Raw genomic sequence first — 15,129 nt, 5'->3', positions numbered from 1 at the left:
TCTGCCCCTAAGGATCTTGCTACCTGTGTAATGATTAGTAAACACATGGGAAAAAACCTTTTGATGTCCTAAAGCAGGCATCCCCAAACTTCGGCCCTCCAGATGTTTTGGACTACAATTCCCATCTTCCCCGACCACTGGTCCTGTTAAGCTAAGGATCATGGGAGTTGTAGGCCAAAACATCTGGAGGGCCGCAGTTTGGGGATGCCTGTCCAAAAGGAAGCCCTTAAAACAACATACCATCCAACTTTTCTCCAATGAAAATAGGGGCATTCTATTCCATCATCATCATCATTTTGCTATTTATACCACACACATTTTACTGGGTTCCCCATCCTCTTTGGGCAGCTTCCAACATCTATAAAAACATGATAAAACATTAAACATAAAAAACCCCATCCCTATAGTATACAGGATTGCCTTGAGATGTTCTAAAGGTTGTATAGCAGACCCTCCAAGTGTCCCTATTTTCCAGGGGCGGTCCCAGATTTTCAGAAGCTGTCCCAGTTTCTGATTTGATCCTGGAATGTCCCACTTTTCCTAAGGATGTCCCTATTATCAGAAATGTTGGAGAGTATGGTAAGACATCCCTATTTTCATCGGAGAAATGTTGGAGGGTATGGTATAGTTGTATAGATGAGGATCAGTGACCCTCTATCTGGTCACTAGGGTCCTACACCCCTCCCACCTCCTTCCCAATGCTAGGATGGTGTTGACTAAGCTTTGTGAAGGAGGAGAGAGGACTCTATGACCCTGACAGAGCTTTTGCGTCTCCTTCCCAAAGTCCAGGGCCTCGCTTACCCAGCCTGGGAAAGGCAGGATGAGGAATGTTGTTGAGGGCTACCACAAATGGCCTCAAGGGCTGCATGTGGCCCTTGGGATGGAGCACCTTGCTCTAACCACTGTACCACACCAGCACCTCACTACATCCAGTGTATTAAATTAGCAGAAATTGCTTGAGTTAATTATTATCTAAATCATATGATCATATACTTGAGTGGAATACAAAGGATGAGGAAACAAAAGACGTTATGATTAAGTGGGCTATGGATTTTGGACACAATATTGAAATTGACTTATGGCTTAATCAGGCATCCCCAAACTGCGGCCCTCCAGATGTTTTGGCCTACAACTCCCATGATCCCTAGCTAACAGGACCAGTGGTCAGGGATGGTGGGAACTGTAGTCCAAAACATCTGGAGGGCCAAAGTTTGGGGATGCCTGGCTTAAATTATGGAACCAATATATTAAATTTACAGCATGCACGGTACTGAAGGAGAACTTAATGAAAATGATGTACCGGTGGCACTTGACTCCAGTCAAGTTGGCCAAGATTTATAAGAAAAAAGACAAGAAATGTTGGAAATGTCGGTTGGAGGATGGGGATACATACCATATGTGGTAGCGTTGTAATGTGGTTAAGGTATTTTGGGAACAAATATACAACAAGCTAAAAAGATTACTAAAATATACATTCCCCAAAAAGCCGGAATTGTTTTTGTTGGGACTAATGGGGAAAGATATTAAAAAAGAGGATCAAAAAATACTTATGTATGCCACCACAGCGTCCAGGGTGCTACTGGTGCAAAGATGGAAAACAACAGAGGTTCCAACTGCAGAGGAGTGGAGGGTCAAAATGGTAGAATATCTGGAATTGGCCAAACTGACTGGAAAAGTAAGAGAACAAAAAGATCAGGAAGCCCAAAAAGAATGGAGAAAATTTACAGAATATCTTAAAAAAACATGGTAAACCAACAATAACACTAATTGGCATGAATTAACATCTACAACTGTAATAATGGAACATAACTGAGATTTTGATGAAAGAGAAAATATATAGAAACGAAGGATGAAGAGCAGGTAATAGATAAAAGAGGATAGAAAACCAAATGTAAAAGAAGGTGGAAGTCTGGTTTGGCGGAACTAAAGGAGAAAGACAATACGAAAAGATGTTAAGATAATAAAGGGGATGGGGAAAGGGTTTTTTTTCCATTTTTCCATTTTTTCTCTTTTATTATATTTTGTGAAATAACGGTTATTGGCATTGTAATTGTAGTCTTGAATATATCTTGATATTATTTTGGTATGGATATTTACTTTGAAGAAGAACACATAAGCCTGTATTAGGAATTATGTATGAAAATCAATAAAAAGTATTTAAAAAGAAAAAAGAAATTGCTTGAGTTAATATGATGGGAGGTAAGACAACATACTTATTTCAGTAACAATTCCTAGATGCCAAATCACAATTAGATGATGGTATCATCTTGACCACTTCAGGCATTTGCTGTCTTAAGACAGTGCTTTACAAAAACTCTGATTCCGTGAAGTCCTTTCTACATCATTCTTCCCTGCAGGGGAATCCCATATCTGCCGCAAACCCCTGAGCATTGCACAGGATTCTGGGTATGGTTTTAAGCAATAGTTCACATAGGACACCAGCCTGTGGCGGGCTGATAATACGCCCTCAAACACTCACCCTGCAGCTTCATGTTGCGGAAGAAGATCAGTAGTGTTGGGAAGTTGTCCTTCCGGGAGATTTGTTTACTATTACAGGCTTTCAGCTTGCAAGAATCCGTGGTTACCCACACCAGTTTGAAAAACACTGCCTTGTTTGAAATTGCACGCATAATACCTTTCCTGGTAAAGCTTTTGTGCAATCCTTCCTTCCTGACTTCAACAGCAGTTACTTCATTTGTTTCTGATTTATTAGCAGCTGTCCTTCTGGAAGGACAGGTAAAAGGCAAAGGACCCCTGGATAGTTAAGTCCAGTCAAAGGCGACTATGGGGTTGTGGCGCTCATCTCGCTTTCAGGCCGAGGGAGCCAGCGTTTGTCCACACACAGCTTTCCGGGTCATGTGGCCAGCATGACTAAACTGCTACTGGCACAATGGAACACCGTGACGGAAACCAGAGCGCACGGAAACAGTATTTTCCTTCCCGCTGCAGTGGTACCTGTTTATCTACTTGCACTGGTATGCTTTCGAACTGCTAGATTGACAGCAGCTGGGACAGAGCAATGGGATTCGAACTGCCGACCTTCCAATCAGCAACCCCAAGAGTAGGGCCGGATTTAGGTTTGATGAGGCCCTAAGCTACTGAAGGTAATGGGGCCCTTTTTATGTCCAGCTGTCCTTTGTCAACAACAAATTGTCACTGGTTTTTGTGTTGAATATATGCTATATGGTAATTTATGGACCTAATAGGTATCTAAAGCCATTCGCACATAACAAATTGTTTATTTTTTCAAAGTAATTGTTGAACTGAAATACAATTAAGAAGAAGTATGTCAATACTGTAGTGAAATACAATTAAGAAGTATAGTACAGAAATAGTGAAATAATTTTAAAGCTCTAACTATATGTAGGTTTTATTTTATTTGTTTTTTATCTTATATTTTGGAAATGTACATCCAGGTTTTTTCCTTTAATTTTTTTTGGGGGGGGCCCAAGAGACTGGGGCCCTAAGCTATAGCTTGTTTAGCTTATACGTAAATCTGGTACTACTCAAGAGGCTCAGTGGTTTAGACCATAGTGCCACCCGCTCCCCTGGAAGGACAGGTACTTAGGACAGGTCTCTATAATGCAACCTTTCACTGAACGACCTCTCTAACAGTTTTACACCTGTTGTTGCAACAGTGCCTTCAGAATGAAACTGATGGTGTGTTTGTGTATATGGCCAGCAGGCAGTTCGGTATCTGGGGGGGTGGCGCCCCCTATCGCACTCTTGAGAGGCTCTTCATACATTTGGTAACAACTTGTGTCAAAGTTTTAGAACTCCTAGCTGCATATGTTCTTATGAACTCCTATGTGATTCCAGAAAAGGTATTGTTGGGATAAACTCAGCTCGACTGATCCCAGTTTTAAGTGTTCTCCTTCACTCCCACTTCCAGTGGATTCTGTCTAGCAAAGCCTTGTCACTGCTGAGTAAAGTCTCTTATTCTTACCTTCATGTTGGATTTTCCCCAATTGCTAATAATTCTGCATAAAGAAGAAACAGTAAAACTCTCTCTTATGTGCATATGTGTGCTCTCACACACCAGCCTTTCAATTCCCACTGAAAAGCAAAGCAATTCACACCAAGCAACCTTGTTGCAGCATCGTTTTTTCATCCCTTTCTCTGCTGCTGGGGTCCCTGGGGTAGACTTTGCAGTTAACTATTAAATTGCCGCGTAGTTATACTTTCTCAATAAAAATCAATTGTTGAGAAGTTCTTGTCTCATCGCTTGCTCTCCCAAGCAATGAGCACTCTCATGTCACAATGCATAATTACGCTGCAATCCTGTGTATATTCGTAGCCGTGCTAGTTTCTGAGCCAGTTGCACCAGACAGACAACAGCCTGCCCTCTGGCAAAACAGAGCTGAGGCTGCAGTGGGAAACCCTCAGTATGTTTGAGCTATATTCTTCCCAGTCTTTTCTATTCCTGAAGGGCATATTCCCTGACGTAACTGGTGTGTGTGTGTGTAGGGGCATTTGTCTCATGTAAGCATGATAACAGCAATTTGAAGGACTTTCGTTAGACATTCCCAATTGTCTCTTCTCTTGTTTCCAACTCTATCCTGTTTTCAAACTGTTCCTTTGCTTATCAGTGATATGTGTCGTCTTCTGAAGGTTGGGTTAAAGGCCATTGGGGGGGGGGGAATCCCAATATCCTCCACTCACTATAAGGACTATTCAGGGCCTAGTCCCTGCCCACTCATTCACAATTTGCGAAAGACTGGCAAATAGTTCAGTAAGAGATTTTATAAGCAACATTGTGCCTGGGTGAAGAGCACATGATGAATTTGACCGTTCCCTGTGGCTGTCTGTGATACAAGGGCTAATTCAGAACTCCTGCAAATGCCACTGCAGAACATGAGTCAAAGAATGTGCATGTATTGCAAGAATGGGTAAAAGTAGTGCGTCTTCATGACAGCATTCACTGTGGTGGAGTATTGTTGTTTAGTCGTGTCCGACTCTTTGTGACCCCATGGCCCAGAGCATGCCAGGCACTCCTGTCTTCCACTGCCTCCCACAGTTTGGTCAGACTCATGTTCGCAGCTTCGAGAACACTGTCCAACCATCTCGTCCCCTTCTCCTTGTGCCCTCAATCTTTCCTGCCCCTCTTTTTTTTGCTGCCCATTACACTTTTATCAAAATATGAGTCCTGGCCCCTCATTTTAACCCCCCCCCCAAAAGAGCACTGAGTAAAAGGATGCTTTCTCCTTTTAGTTTTCAAATCAGCATCAAGTCTGAAAGTCATCTTCTTCCACGCACAATTTTCCCCTTTGTTTTCATCTTTGGGGCTCTCAAGTTTTCAGTCGGACGTTTTTGTCTTAAGAGGGAGGGATAGGGCCAAGGGATAAACTGTTCCTTTGCTTATCAGTGATATGTGTCGTCTTCTGAAGGTTGGGTTAGAGGCCATCCGGGGGGGAAATATCCCAATATCCTCCACTCTGTAAAGGTGGCTGCTATTTGCTATGTGTCATTACTTTGTATGCTTAACATATTATTCTACCCTGCTTCGACTGAGAAATCTTTGAGGTAGCTTGAAACAGAAAAGCAAAATGTAAGTCAATAATAAATATCCACACAAATCTGAAAAGCAGTGTTGAACAGCAAATAAAGGTCCAGATTCAGCTACCTGGTTCTGTTATTGGACTCCTGCTAGCACAACAGGGGCTTCTTCCTTCTACCTCCTATGCACTCCCACACCAGTGGCGGAGCTTCATGCTCCGGCACCAGGGGGCAGAGAACAGGCAGGAGCAGGGCTGACATGCGTCCCAGGGGCATGGCGCACCGCCCGCCGGGGCGTGGTGCGTGTCCTTGGGGTGTGGCACGCCACCTGCGGGGGCGTGGTGCCCAGTGCGTGGGGGGGAGCCACGATGGCACTCCACCAGGATTATGCTGCTGCGGGCGGTGTGCTCCGCCTGCACTCCTCTTCCTCCGCCAGTGCCCACAGCTCCCCCAAAATTTGCTCTGTCAGGACAGCATGCAGGGGAAGGAAAGGGTGAGTATTGTTCTCCTGAGTGCTATGTTGAATTCCACCCCCTCCCCACACACAAAAAAATCCGTTAGGACTCAGAAATAAGTCTCATTGAACTCAAAGGGTCTTACCTTTTGTGTGTATAAGATAGAAATCTAAAAAGCAGCAGGCTACGAAACACCGAATAGAAATGCCTGGGCAAATAAAATGTACCTGACACATGACCCTCGTAAAGTTCCTGGGTGTAAGGACCGTGTTCCATAATCGTGGTGCCACCAGAAGAACACCTGTGCATATTAACAATGAAGAAGAGAGCAAGAGAAATGAGGAACAGGACTGTCTAATAATGTGATATTTCCTGACGCTGACATCGTAGCTAAGTGGAAGTGTTTGTGGTAATTGCAACACTGGGCTATGTTTGAAGTCTGTGTGGTGGGGGAGTGGGTGTTTTGCATCAATGTAAAGCTGCTGTTCTTGCTGGAAATATTTCTCTGTTGTTCCAGAGTGTATGCACAGACAAGAATGTGGGCAATGGAGGCAGACAGACTGTGTAACAAATGATAACAGGGATTAAAGAGTAAGCAATCACCCAGTGATCTTCTGGCAGACTGTACAGGGGCTTTCCCATTACTGATCACTACATTTTTCTGCAATAGATTTGTAAGTTATACAAAGCTGACTTTTTTTTTTTAGGGTGGCATTCAACTACATTTTACCCAGAATAGACCCATTAACATTATGCCCATGGCTAAATAAGGCCCATTAGCCTTAAATAGTGCTCCTCTGAGTTAAAATTAGTGCCATGCCACCCCTGGGGTCAAACTGGATGTGACATGCGAAATTCATGATCAGGAACTCTTGCACTATTTATTAAGTAAAATGCAGCCATCAGGCAGGGTTGGCAAAGCAAAGGTTTGAATGCGGAGAATTCTAGTTCAATCCCTGCTTTCTCCAAGGCTAGGAAAGTCTCTACTCTAGTCGGTGAGGAGAAAAATGAACTACATGGATCTATGAGCTGACACAGCAAATAGCATGTTCCTATGTTTATATAATATTTAATGTAATCACTAGTCATTTATTTCACACCTTTGTTATTGGCTTTCTTAATTACACTTAGGGATGCGGGTGGCACTGCGGTTTAAACCACAGAGCCTAGGGCTTGCCGATTGGAAGGTTGGCGGTTCGAATCCCCATGACGGGGTGAACTCCTGTTGCTCAGTCCCAGCTCCTGCCCACCAAGCAGTTTGAAAACATGTCAAAGTGCAAGTAGATAAATAGGTACTGCTCCAGCGGGAAGGTAAACGGCGTTTCCGTGTGCTGCTCTGGTTCACCAGAAGCGGCTTGCTCATGCTGGCCACATGACCTGCAAGCTGTCTGTGGACTAACACCAGCTCCCTCGGCCTATAGAGCGAGATGAGCACCGCAACCCCAGAGTCATCCGCGACTGGACCTGGTCAGGGGTACCTTTACCTTTACCTTTTAATTACACTTGAGCAGTGCTTTATTTTAGCATTGCACACAATTTTGCTCTTCCAATTGTCGAGTGTTAATACAGTGGTACCTCATGTTGTGTATGGGATCCGTTCCGGAGCCCCGTACACAATATGAGCAGTATGCAACATGAAGTGCCGCGTCTGCACATGTGCGCGGTGTGATTTGGTGCTTCTGTGCATGCACATGACATCATTTGTTGCGTCTGTGCACGCTCGAACCACCAAACCCAGAAGTAACATGTTCCGGTACTTCTGGGTTCAGCGCGTATGTATCCCGGGTCATACGCAACCCACAGCATTTGTAACAAGAGGTATGACTGTATTGCTATGCAATTTCCACCATAAATTACTGGTGATCATTCGTTTATAACTGTCTAACTATGTTTATTACTGGGAACATTTCCAAATCCTGAAGATTTGTGTTTGACTTCTCATGGCTTGCAAAGAAAGAAACCATGGATGATGGGTCATGCTTAATGGTAAGCCAGAATTCTGAGCGGTGAGACATTTTAAATCTCAGAAGGGCTGTCGCATGGATGATGGAGCAAGCATGTTTTCTGCTGCTCCAGAGAGTGGGACCTGAACCAATGGATTCAGATAGGAGACACCGACTAAACATTAGAAAGAACTGTCTGATGTTAAGAGCTGTTTGATAGTGGAATGGACTACATCAGAAGATAGTGGACTCTCCTTCATTGGAGGCTTTTAAACAGAAGCGCGATGTTCTTCTGCAAGTACATCTTTCTTGATGTACTTACAAGGCTGCACATCTGGCAGTCGAAAACAGCACCACCAAGTGTCGCTTTTGGAAAATGCACCAATGATTTCAATAAAACCATCAATAAAAGGAAATGCTGTACGTAAACAGTCCATGAAAAACAGGATATTGTAAAACAAATGTGAAAGTTACATAACTATTACTTTCTTTCCCTGACTGACCTGCCCCAAAAGGAAATCCAGCATCACCAAAAAGGGAAAAGGAATCTGGGTGTGTGTCATGGCAAAAAAATCAGACATATTTCAAGTTTGGGTGAAATTATTTTCCATCCCCACTTTCATATGATATAAACTTTTAATAATAATAATAATAATAATAATAATAATAATAATAATAATAATATATTATTATTATTATTATTTATACCCTGCCCATCTGGCTGGGTTTCCCCAGCCACTCTGGGCAGCTTCCAACAGAAAAATAAAATAAAATAATCTATTAAACATTAAAAGCCTCCCTAACAGGGCTGCCTTCAGATGTCTTCTAAAAATCTGGTAGCTGTTTTCCTCTTTGACATCTGATGGGAGGGCGTTCTACAGGGCAGGTGCCACTACCGAGAAGGCCCTCTGCCTGGTTCCCTGCAACTTGGCCTCTCGCAACGAGGGAACCACCAAAAGGCCCTCGGTACTGGACCTCATGTTCAGTGACTTAGAATATTTGTGTCCCCCCCCCCAGAATAAAGTCAAGAATAATGACTTCTAAAATAGGCTGCCCTTTATGTTTCTGATATGCCATACCCTCCAACATTTCTCTGATGAAAATAGGGAATGTCCCATTCCATAATTTTACTATTTACACCCCACACATCTTACTGGGTTGCCCCAGCCACTCTGGGCAGCTTCCAACATATATAAATAACATAATAAAACATTAAACCTAAAAAAAACCCCTTACCTATACAGGATTGCCTTCAGATGGCTCAGGGTCGGATAACTCCATACCCTCCAACATTTCTCCAATGAAAATAGGGACATCCAAAAAGTGGGACATTCCAGGATCAAATCAGAAATCAGGATGGCTTCTTTAAATCAGGGATATCACGGGAAAACAGGGACACTTGGAGGGTCTGATACGCTTCCCCTGCAAACAATGTTCAAGAACAAATTTACAAGTTTTTTTGTTATTGCATTCCCTCACCTCATCTCTCTTCCTTTGAGTTTGTTGGCCTCTTCTTCCTGTTTGCATGCACACAGAGCTCTGTGTCAGTACTCCTGCTGCTGTTTGTCTTCATTTTGGATGGAGCAGGATCCTAACCTCATGTAAACAGGAATTTCTTGTTCACAGGTGGTTCATTTGAGTAGAATTGCTTGCCATAGTGTCACAGAGGGGACAGCCACACTATACATTTAAAGCACCATGATTTTGTGGAAATGGTATCATAGAGCAGAAGTGGTCTATTGGCTTGGTTGTCTTCTGCTTTTTAAATTTAATTTTCACTCCATTTTCCAAATGTTTCTGCTACAGGCCTATGTGCTTAAGTGGGGTTTGAAAAATGCTTCATTTCTAATGGCTAGTTTTAAACCATACGCTTTTAGGAACTGGATTTTCGATCACAATGCTCTAACCCAGGCATAGGCAACCTCTGCCCTCCAGATGTTTTGGGACTGCAGTTCCCACCATCCCTGACCACTGGTCCTGTTAGCTAGGGATCATGGGAGTTGTAGTCCCAAAACATCTGGAGGGCCAACTTCCAACAGAGAGCTAAATTTGCACTGCCAGCTACGAAGTTGTGTTCTACTAATACCAAGAATTATAATGTATTATACATTTTAATCCAATGTTTCATTACCGCCTGGAGAATGGTACACATGGTCACTAATGGTTGTTCTGTGTTTCTCCGTGATTTTAATTAATGCGCTATACTGCAAATTATACATTCTATATGTTGTAAAGGCCTTTAGTTATGCACTGGTTGGTTTTGGCTGGAGATGTTGACATGATTATTTAAGATGTTTCAGAAGTAGTGCTGTTTTATGTTTTTGTGTAGTGTGGGTATTATATTTTATTTATTTTGCTTTAGAACTTTAAAAGCTGCAGTATAGATAGATATAAATGAAAGAAACAACAAAATGGAGGGGGGAAAGAAATTAAGTTGGAAATCTGGTAAAAAACCAACGTGGTGTGTCTGGGTCTTTCTTTTTGTGATATCTCAGCAAGCAGATCTAGAAAAAACAAACATTCATTCCAGTCTGCTTTGACAGCTTTACGATTTAATAATGGAAGTTCGTCTGTTGATCCAAGTGGGCACTATTTGCCTTTGAAATGAGTTTGCCAGAGTTCTCATTAAATGCTCAATTTTGTTTGTGTATTTCCTATTCTTATAGGTTGGGTCACCATTTTAAGGGCAAGCCTAAAACGATTTTGTTTATTCACATCCACTTTGCCCTTTTAAGCTATCCTGTCTTGTTTGGACAGCATTCCTAAGCCTTGCAAAGCAATTCTAGGAATCCATATTGTGTCACCAAAAATATTTATTAGACATTTTCAAAACCATTCCTGGAAACAGCAATTGACAATTGGTTCAAGGAGCACAGAAATCTCGAAGGTTCATGTCAGGCAGAGGGGGAGGGGATTGTGTAAATGACAAAAAACAACAACATTTAACTATAGAGGAATCCTTAACTAAGCACCAAACCTAAATTCACTTGCAAATTAATAATAATAATAATAATAATAATATTTATACTCCGCCCATCTGGCTGGGTTTTCCCAGCCACTCTGGGCGGCTCTCAACACGGTAAAACATCAAACATTAAAAACTTCCTTAAACAGGGCTGCCTTCAGATGTCTTCTAAAAGTCAGTTGTTTATTTCCTTGACATCTGATGGGAGGGCGTTCCACGGTGTGTGTGTGTGTGTGTGTGTGTGTGTGTGTGTGTGTGTGTGTGCAACTACCAAGATGCCTTCTGCTTGGGTTCCCTGTAACCTCACTTCTCGAGGGGAGGCTGAGGGAACCGCCAGAAGGCCCTCAGTGCTGGACCTCTGTGTCTGGGCTGAGCGATGGGGTGGAGATGTTCCTTCAAGTATACTGGGCCGAGGCCGTTTAGGGTTTTAAAATCAGCACCAACACTTTGAATTGCGCTTGGAAATGTACTGGGAGCCAATGTAGGTCTTTAAAGACCGGTGTTGTATGGTCTCTCTCGACGGTCACTCCCAGTCACCAGTCTAGCTGCCGCATTCTGGATTAGTTGTACAGTGGTACCTCTGCTTACGAATTTAATGCGTTCCGAATGCACATTCGAATGTCCAAAAAAAATGTAAGTCGAATCCCATAGGAATGCATTGGGAGAAAAAATTCGTAAGTCGAAGCAACCTTATCTAAAAATTCGTAAGTAGAAAAAATCCTATCTAAACTGCATCCAAGATGGTGGACGGAGCTCCGTTCGTAAGTAGAAACATTTGTAAGTAGAGTTATTTGTAAGTAGAGGTACCACTGTAGTTTCCAGGTCACCTTCAAAGCTAGCCCCACATAGAGTTCACTGCAGTAGTCCAAGCGGGAAATAACTAGAGCATGCACCACTCTGGCAAAACAGTCTGCAGGCAGGTACGGTCTCAGCCTGCGTACCAGATGGAGCTGGTAGACAAAGTGAAACAAGGTATTATTTTAAAAAAAACAACCAAGGCTTTGAACTTTCCGGTGCAAAGTGTGATTTTGTATCTCCCCTATATTAACCAGTAGGAAATTCAGGGCTGTCTGTAGTCAGGGGTGGAAATCTCAGGCCTTGGGGGCAGAATGTGTCCCTCTAAGCCACTACTGGCTGGCTGGCAGTGATTTTCCAGGGCTTGAGACATTCCCAGACATTCCCAATCCTACCTGAAGATGCTAAGGATTGAACCTGGAACTTTCTATAAGAAAACCAGGTGCACTACCATTGTGCTAGTAATAATACAGGCATTTTTCGGCCAACATACACGACAATTAATCTCGAGTATTTTATTATTATAAAGGTATCTGCTTTCAGTATTAGTGGGAGAACATGGAATGCCCATGCCATTTTACTATATACAAAGCTGTATGGCCTTAATGTATATAGCATGGTCCATTTTGGCCATTTATTTGTTCACATAGGATGCTGCATATGTTTGCTGTTGCTGGATTCAATCCCTGAATAGTTAGTGACAGAAACATTTCCTAGCAAGCTTTTCAGACTAAACAGGAAACAGCTGCCATCAACAGGTATTCGCTATAATCTCTGCAGTGTTTTGCTGTTGCTGTTGTTGTTTTAAAAAAGATTAAGCAAAGATACAATTCCCATTCGGAACCAATCACCACCCAACTCAGTTATTTTGCACAGAAGAGCAAGTCAACCTAATTAATTTCTCTCAATTCTTAGCAAATCCTTAGCTGTAAAAAGAATGACCACCTCTTCTAGGTATTGTAGCCTCTGTGGTCCTGATCCACAGAGTGGCTGGGAAAGACAAAACATTGTGGCAGCTGCAAATAGAGTTTGTTCTATGATTTAAATATCTTAGATAATAGGGTCAACTATATTACAAAGCTAATAATCCCAGACCAACGTAGGGCATTTATGCTAGCCCGACTGAATGTATTTCCCTCGGCATTTGTCAGGGGTAGATATCGGAACACTCCCAGAGACAAGAGATACTGTAGATGTTCTCTGAATGTGCCGGATAGTGCAGAGCATATTCTCTTTCATTGTCCACTCCACAGCATGCTGCGTGAACGTGTGTTGTCCCCCCTTCTGGGTGCTCTGACACCCCAGCATGGTGGAAATGTTGGATTCTGCCTGTCTGACATTGACAATAAGGTGACTGCAGGAGTAGCTGAGTTTTTGGCAGCAGTGTCTCAAGGAATAGTTTAATAGGAAGAAATCTCAGATTATACACACACACACACACACACACACACACACACACAATTAGTATATGCAGTTTACTGTTGCCGCTTTGTATGCATTTTAAATACTTTTGTATGTGATTCTTTTTCTTGCAATTCTATTTGTAAAATGCCTAATAAAGGTTTGATAGTAATAACAGAAGAGCAAGTCAACTTAATTAATTTCTCTCAATTCTTAGCAAATCCTTAGCTGTAAAAGAGTGACCACCTCTTCTAGGTATTGTAGCCTCTAAGGTCCTGATCCACAGAGTGGCTGGGGAAACTCAGCCAGATGGGCGGGGGATAAATAAAAATTATTATTATTATTGAACATTATTTCGGACAGAAGTGAATTGAATTAGGCTTGTAAACATTCATATAGCAGGCATGACATACTGCAATTGGTAGTAGCCTTTCCTGCTCAATTAGATGACTTGAACACACACACACACATTGTTAAAAACAAAATAAAAATCTGTTTATTTGCCTCTGCTGTGCTGGATCCATACCAGAATCGGGAAGCTGCTTTATCCTATTTTCTTATTCAGCAACACTGTCTGGAATATACCATTAATCCTCAGAAGAAACAAACAAAGGCAGTGGAATGCAAATAAGAGAACAAACCAAAATTATATCTTTAAGAATAAAAACCAATCAGACTCCTAGGGGGAAAAAACAATCCCCAAATTAGCCTACTTTCTCGTAACTGCAACATCTGTGTGTGCATGTTTAAATTATATTTATTGGGGAATGTGCACTGAAAACAAGATTTAGTTCGAATCCCACTTAAGTGCTTCAGAAAGCTGACCTACATGGGGAAATGCACAAATGATTATGCCATTGTTGTTGTTTTTGTACTCTTTGAAAGAAAATTTGCAAGCATAGCAGGCCTTCCTGGGTCGATGCCAAATTTCATACATACAAACAGGTGTTCTCATGCAAATAGCCTTAACATTTTGAGTTTTCAAAAAGGAGTTGTTAATACTGTAACTTCATATATATTTTTGGCTCTTACATTTCTTTGAATGAAAATGGGGCCCATAATGGTAAATAACCCACAAAACATTCGACAGATTGGTGCAGGATTAATGAGTTGCAATGAGCAGGGAAACAGGTTTGAAGTTTTGTTTTCATTTCCTGCTCATTTGACAGTGCCTGATAAATTCCTTCTACCTCACTCCCAAAAACAATGTGACTGGAGTAACAAAGGGGAGCCCTGTTGAAGTTATTCACTGGTTGGAATCCGGAACTGTCAATCACAAAATGCAACCTGTCTTCTTCCTTCCATCACCTGACAAGAGAGAGCATTGGGGTCTTTCAGTTTTCGCAGACGCACCAAGCTGTGTGCACACTCCCTTTTGCTCTGTGCCCAGTGCGCTCCTACTGCTGATTGGGCAAGTAGTGTACACATGACATTAGCTGTCCACCTATCCTGTTGTTTCTTATGAATTACTCCGCCCCCCGCCCCCAAACTAGCTTCGAACCAAATTGAAATACTGTAGCTGGCTTTTAAGCCAGTCATGCATGCACAGAACCATTCCCGAAGCTTCAAAAAGAGCCCTGTTTGGCGTGTGGGCTGCTTTGGATTGGGAGATGTAGGGGGAAGGTTTGTTTGAAGCCTCAGTATCAGCCAAGGTCATTTCAGAACTGTTGAGTAACGGTGCAAAGATTGTAATTAAAATGTGCATTTGTAGACTATTCTATGGCCTCCTGAAGGGTCTGGCAGAGTGTTTGTTGAAAGCCCGTCTACAACCCTCCAGAAATAATGAGAACTGTGCAATCAGACTCTGCAAAAAGAGTACATAAGGTTACACTTTTGTTTAAATTTGCTGACATTTAATGATTCCTACAAGAGAGGTGCACAAAGCAGAGCGATTGTTGTTTTGTTTATCTGGACTATACATTTTCCACAGAGTCAGGAGCGTTGGATCCTAGGGACCGAGCCCTTTTGCCCCCTCCCCAATATTTTTGGGGTAGGGGCCACACACCCCACCTAATGTCACAAAAGCACAGAGGTAAAGCACAAAGCCAAGAGTGGCTTGGCTTCAATGGTCAGC

The 15,129-nt window shown here is 42.4% G+C and overlaps 1 protein-coding gene across 1 annotated transcript in view; it reads right to left on the bottom strand.

The window, feature by feature from the left end:
• UXS1 (UDP-glucuronate decarboxylase 1) overlaps positions 1-15,129 on the bottom strand; it is an 83,946-nt gene that overhangs the window by 38,566 nt on the left and 30,251 nt on the right. The gene's annotated exons all lie outside the window — the stretch shown is intronic.

This window comes from Zootoca vivipara, chromosome 4, assembly GCF_965207765.1.
Source record: "Zootoca vivipara chromosome 4, rZooViv2.hap1.1, whole genome shotgun sequence".
Lineage (NCBI taxonomy): Eukaryota > Metazoa > Chordata > Lepidosauria > Squamata > Lacertidae > Zootoca > Zootoca vivipara.
The sequence above is the reverse complement of the archived record's forward strand: the minus strand, read 5'-3'. Positions and strand labels throughout refer to the sequence as shown.